The 6,336-nt window shown below is 33.6% G+C and overlaps 1 long non-coding RNA gene across 1 annotated transcript; it reads right to left on the reverse strand.

The window, feature by feature from the left end:
* Positions 1 to 1,111: 1,111 nt before the first annotated feature.
* On the reverse strand, positions 1,112 to 4,725 carry LOC110685478. Its single transcript, XR_002504067.1, has 4 exons — positions 4,557 to 4,725; positions 4,311 to 4,447; positions 1,659 to 1,750; positions 1,112 to 1,354 (listed from the first exon to the last, which is right to left on the reverse strand). It is a non-coding gene; the product is annotated as an uncharacterized LOC110685478 (long non-coding RNA).
* Positions 4,726 to 6,336: the final 1,611 nt, after the last annotated feature.

Here is a 6,336-nt window from a genome sequence, read left to right on the forward strand (position 1 = left end):
AAATCTGAATTTTTTTTTAACATTTTTACATTTTTGCTTACTTTTGTTCATTAATGTTATGTTCAGTAACATAACATGTTATTCTTGAGAAACAGCCATTCATATTTGTGTGTCAAAAAAAAAAAAAAAAAAAAAAATCATATTTGATCATTGAACTTCTTTGTAATATAAAACCCTCATACAATCATACTTGCATAAAAGTAATCCCTGGTCTTCAAATGTGTTAAACAATGATATCAAAATACTCTAAAATTATATGTCGCACTTTACCATGATTATACAGCAATGTAAGCCACTATTGCTTCCGAATTTCGCCTTTACTCTTGGACGGTGCATGAAATTGTCATTCTAAAGTAACATGACATCATTTTCCTTGTCAAAACCTCTCGCACCCCTTTTTCATGGAAAATTCAATAAAGCTATCCTTCTATACAGAAGACCTATATGAAGGGATCAAGAGCTGATATGAGTGATTTCGATTCAAAAAGTTAATAGTAATTTGTAATTGAAGGGTGTTCTACAAGGGAACTTAGACTCACTGAATCATTTGTTATGAAAAAGTTGTTTGGAAATTGAAGAATCTAGCTCATAGTATTTATGATTAATCGAACTTATCATATTCACATTCTAATTTATACGCACTACAACATGAAGGGCATGTTCACTTCAGCTTAACTTCAGTTCAATTTAGTTCAACTCTAATCAGTTCAGTTTAGTTCAGCTCTTAATTTTTTTTCTTTCATAAATATTCATTTCAGCTCTATTCAATTCAGCTCAGCTCCAATCAGGCAATCAGTTTAGTTCATGTCCGAAGTTAATTTTAAAATTCCTTTCAATTCATTTCGTTTTTTTTTTTTTTTTTTTTTAAAGAAAAAAAAAATTAAATAGCCACAAGTGTAGAATTCATTTTGGTTTTGCACAAGGTGAAAAATAGCAATTTTAGTCTGACACATAAGCCACCCGTAGAGCAATTTTGTCAAATAGGTAACATTCATGTTATTGTTGATCATTAGAGTATGGGGACTATGGGCCTTGATGAAGACAAAGAAATCTCTTTGTGACATTATTGTTCTATCAAGATAGAAAGTTTTATTATAAAAAAAGCAGAGAATGAATAAATGAATAATATATTACTATTAACATCAACAAAATTAATTTAGTAGATAACACTAGATGTCTATATCTATAATCCAATACAAATCTAAAGTATAATATTGTTGTTGCGTGTGGTCTAGAAATCTATCCTTACAGCCAAACTTCAATTACAAGATGGTTCCCAACAACCATATGTGCAAAAGGAGCCAATGCAATAAACCCAAGATGGAGCTCGTAGCCGACTCATTAACAACCGACCCTGCATGAATTGGAAAAGAAGAATTAGTACCACGGTAGCAAATGAGATATGAGTATGACTACAAGATTATAAAGTTACTTAAGATGGGAGGCTTTGGCTACTAATCATATTGGTTTGTCAAATGAAGCCATAAGCCCATAACATTAACTTCCCTAAGTCGGTTCAACCAAAAATGTATCCATCATGGATGAGAAGCACTTATTGTTTCTGGAATGTAATCGACTTTGGAATGCAATCTTATGTTTCACTAATTTGTTTGTACATTCTAACCATGAAGTAGATTCAAGATGAGATAAAAGCTTACCATATCATATTCCATCAATCCGATGAGCTAACATCTTTCCTTGTACTGGAACAAGACCTGATGTAATAAGAGACTTGAATTGAAGACATGACCTGAAAAAAAGAGGTAAAATTTAATCATCCCAAAGTTATTAAAAAATGTAAGCAGAAAGTTCTCAACCCATTATTATACAGACCTTTATACTAAGGGTTCATTATCCAACAATCGACTTGATTCTTAATTAATATTTACAGCAATATGATCACTTGACCCCTTCCGCAATGTTCTTACATGAGCCGGTGGCCCGGCTTTTAAGCAATATGGAACAGGAGAAATTGTAGCTTTTGTTACAGAACCTTGGAAAAAAAAAGGAACTCCTACAATCATACCCGGCTTTTAAAGAACAATAGATAAACATGGAAAACTTCTTTTTTCTGAAAGGAAAACATATACACTAAAACACAGTTATAATAGCACACTCCAGAAACGAACAATGACATATACACTAAACCACATGAAATCTGATAGAGCAACAGAGATCAGTCTCATTGATCCAAACACATGTCCTTCACAGGGTTTGATTCGACAGAAGAGCAAAATGTAGGTCATTTATCCTGCAAGTCACAGTGTAAGTAGCTATACAACAATAATTCAAATGCCGCATAGACTTCTATATTAATATAATCCTAGTGCCTCTAGAGAACCTCTTGCTTTAAACATATATGGGATCACATGTACCACACATGCAATTTCAAGTTTTCAACCTTACCCTCGCAATAACATTGGTATCTAAAATGCCACAACCATTTGCTACTTCACAATAAGTCAAGATAAGCTATGGAACCATCATGCTATATTAAAAAAAAACATTTATTTAAGCACTAAAGCTATATGATCAAAGTAGAAGTCATCTATTCTCCTAAAAGCTACACAGAGTGACACTGAAAAGGACTTGTTAGGATCAACATCCAACTGAAGCATAACACTCCTAAGCTTAAGGTTTAAAGAACTTTTCAAATTTGGCAACTGCATCTTGATGGAACTTAATTACTGTCCTAGTTCATGTCCCTTGAGGTCTCAATGTCTTTTACTTTAATGATAAAGTGAAATTCTACTAAATAGGATTGAAAAGGGTACATTGAAGGCTGGTTGTCCTCTTCAAGAAAATCAATAAAGAGTATTCCAATAACAAACTCACAATTAACATCATCTAAAGTGCCTAAGAAAGTGTCGCATAGTTCAGATCACCCAGGATAACTTAGCCTGGAAGAAGAAGTTTTAGTTCCTGCATGTCCTAACCATTAATTCCATATAGTGAAGATAACTCTTCAAAGAAGATTGCTATAACAATATACCCATAAAGAAAATCACTACAAAGACCCAATTACCATCAGCACAACCTCCCTTCTCTTTAGGTTGCAAACAAAGTACCACCACAGACCCTTGTCCAAATAAGACTGTCCTAAGCTTCTCCAAATTTTCAGCCCCACATTAATAAATTATCAAAGAGAAAAATTAAAAGGGAATGACAAGGATAAGTATAAATAACAGTGAGGTACCCTGTCAAGCTTCGAGAAGGCCTATTCAGCCAGTCATATCTCCTAAAAGTTCTGCATTATCCAATCACAAAAGCAAATCACCCTCTAACTCCTTAAGATTACTTCCTAAAGACCACCAAGATACTTGATCAGAAACCAAAAAAAAAAAAAAAAAAAAAAAAAAAAAAAAAAAGCAAACACAACAAGACACCAACAACAATAACAAAGCCAAGGTCTTATTATCAAACTTGATAAGATCAACTGCATAAATAAAAAAATCTAACTTCAATGGTAATCCACAAAGATCCTCTTGCTCTATTCGCTTCTATCTAAAGATAGACGCCCTTGTAAACCCACCTTTTTAAAGGCGTCATTAACTCCTAGACACAATAAGTACAGATACAGTATAATCCTCCGGAAAACACTGACTTCGATAACCTTACCTTAACCAATTCAAAGACCTTCAAAGAGTCACAAAGTCCTCTTTTGTAATAGAAGATAACCTTACCTTAACCAATCACTGCCCTAACACATCACCAAACCTAGGTAAGCCCTCTTTCCGCCTCAAAACATCAAACACTCACTAACCACACTCACTAAGGACAAATTATTAAAAATGAGTTATGACTTTCATCATTATCGGCTATTTGTCCTTCCTTTCCTCGGTCTCTCGGAGTTTGATAGTGCTGAGTGGATGGGCATTTTACTCGGCCACACTCACTAACCACACTCACCTAAGTGCTGTTAGGGTAGTAATGATTCTATAAAATTATTAAAAATACAAAACATCACAACTTTCTGCAATAGTATACATAAACAACTTAAAATCAAGCACATTTCAGATCCATAAAGTCATATATTCTGCAAAAATGGAGTAAAATTCCAGCTAAAAGGAGGAAAAAAGAAACAAGAATTTCATAATAAACAAAAATCAAATCCATCAAAAGAAACACACAAAATACAGAAATTCACTCAAAATCAACAAAATTACACACATACACAGAGATAGAAAAACATTCGAAATTGCAGAATTAAGAGTAAAGAAACATAGAGAAAGAGTAATATTAGAGATAGAAAAACACCAAATGTTGTAAGATTGATATTCGATAATTGAAAAATTGATAAAAAAATTTACCTCGGATCAATGGAGGAGCGAGAGGATTTATTAGAACCCCAAAAATCTCGAAATACTGCCGCCGCGGTAGTCGACACCTTGTCAACTGGTAGTTGTGAAACAGACTTATCCTCCATCAACGGTAACGCTTCCGAATCCTTAACCATCAATCAAATCAAAGCAATCATGATTAAATCTTGATCTAAATCTAAATCAAAATTCCTACTTGTCAAAAAATTGAACCCAAAAAACATTAATAAATCAAACCTTGGAACGTTTGAAAGTAGGGAGTGGGAGAATCAAGAGGACATTTGGAAAAATAAGAAAAACAAACAAAGTGGCTAATTTCAAGGTAAAAAGCAAAGTTGCTATCAAATAAAGAAAGAGAAGTGCAGAAATAAAAGTAGACATGTGACTTTCTTGAAGGGAAAAAAAAAAAAAAAAAAAACATGCATGTGAAGTGCAAATGCTCTCACACATGTGATTCCCATGCTCGAACACTGTTCATAAGGTGCATAGGTGAAACTTTTTAAGGGGTGAGGATATATGGGCTATTACTTGCAATATCGGTTGCCATAAACAGAACAAAAAGTCAGAAACCAAAAAGAGAAAATACTACTCCCTAGTTTTTACAGGCCAAAAAATGGAACAAGTGAAACTGCCTTAAAATTTGCGAAAGTAATTTGCTAGATTATGTTCTGTTAATCAAGATTAAGAGGGTACTATCATCCGTTAATCATCAAGCTTTTCGGCTGATCTTGAAAAATTTCCTCTGGGTCTGTCTTCAGCTATAGAAAAGTTAAAGAGATCGAAGTTGTAAGAAGAAAACAAATATGCTATGGTTAGAAATAAAGTGTTACGACTGCGCACGATTAAGGGACAAACTGAAAGACGTGATTTATAGCTTATTAGCACTATTTGATCGTCGGAGTTGGGCTACTGTTATTTTCCTGGACTTGTTGTCCAAATCTAACCACAAAGTTTGCAGACTCTTCTTTGCAAGAATATTTGCGAATGATTGGAGAAAAAAGTTGGTACATTTTTCTTAATACACATGTCACATGGTATACGTATACGTTAATACGTATAAGTTACCTTCCTCTGCTTCTTGTAAGTTCCCTAGCACCTTGATTCCACATTTTTAGTTACAATTCCTTACTTTTGCGCCCTTCGTTTATGATTACTCGTAACACTTGTATTTTTCATCCATTTTGAAACTAACTGCTCATTATATTTTAGCTTAGGATCATTGTTATTGTGAAAATTTATACTCGATATTTGTTACACTAAGACTTGGTTATTAGGTAGGGTAGATAATAGGCTTAGGGTCAAAGCTTTAAGAGCTCTTAATGAATAGGGTCTTTAATGGGCATGGAGATTGGGTACGGATGTAGGGTCTATAACATACTTTTCTAATTTAATAAATAAAGAAAATAAATATTGTAAAAATAATTGCGTAGATATTTTTGTATTCGATGCACTTTCTGTGTTTAGCCGGTTAATACACACCAAAACACTAACTGGCCTAGGTAGCCCCTAAAATAAGTAACCCCGACACATGGTGTGATCAGCCATATATGAAACTTTGTATTTATATAAAGTTAATTAAATAATGACTTTGTCCAATATTTATTCTAATTGATATTTTTTTGGTCCATCCATTATCTACTCGCTATTGACTTGCGACCCGCATTGACCCGATTTGCTATTGGCCCTATAAAACGTAACCCTGTTAAACTCGACCGGCATCAACCTTGGGTCCACCCGCCAAATAACCAGGACTATTTACACTCTTACATTAGCCCCGCTAGCAAATATTCTGTACATATTCTATTCATTTCCTTATGTTACCTCAATTTTTTTACTAACATTATTACGATCAGTTTCAAGTGTACAAGTGTTTAAAATAGTAGGAGGATTTTAGAGTATAGAGGTAGCATGAAATAGTGATCATTCACATGTCCAGTAATTATGTTTTAATTGTACCGAGTACTTATAAAGAATGACCTAATTAAGTGACTCTCATAATGAAGCAAATTTGATGATT

The sequence above is a fragment of the Chenopodium quinoa genome, unplaced genomic scaffold (genome assembly GCF_001683475.1).
Source record: "Chenopodium quinoa cultivar QQ74 unplaced genomic scaffold, ASM168347v1, whole genome shotgun sequence".
Lineage (NCBI taxonomy): Eukaryota > Viridiplantae > Streptophyta > Magnoliopsida > Caryophyllales > Amaranthaceae > Chenopodium > Chenopodium quinoa.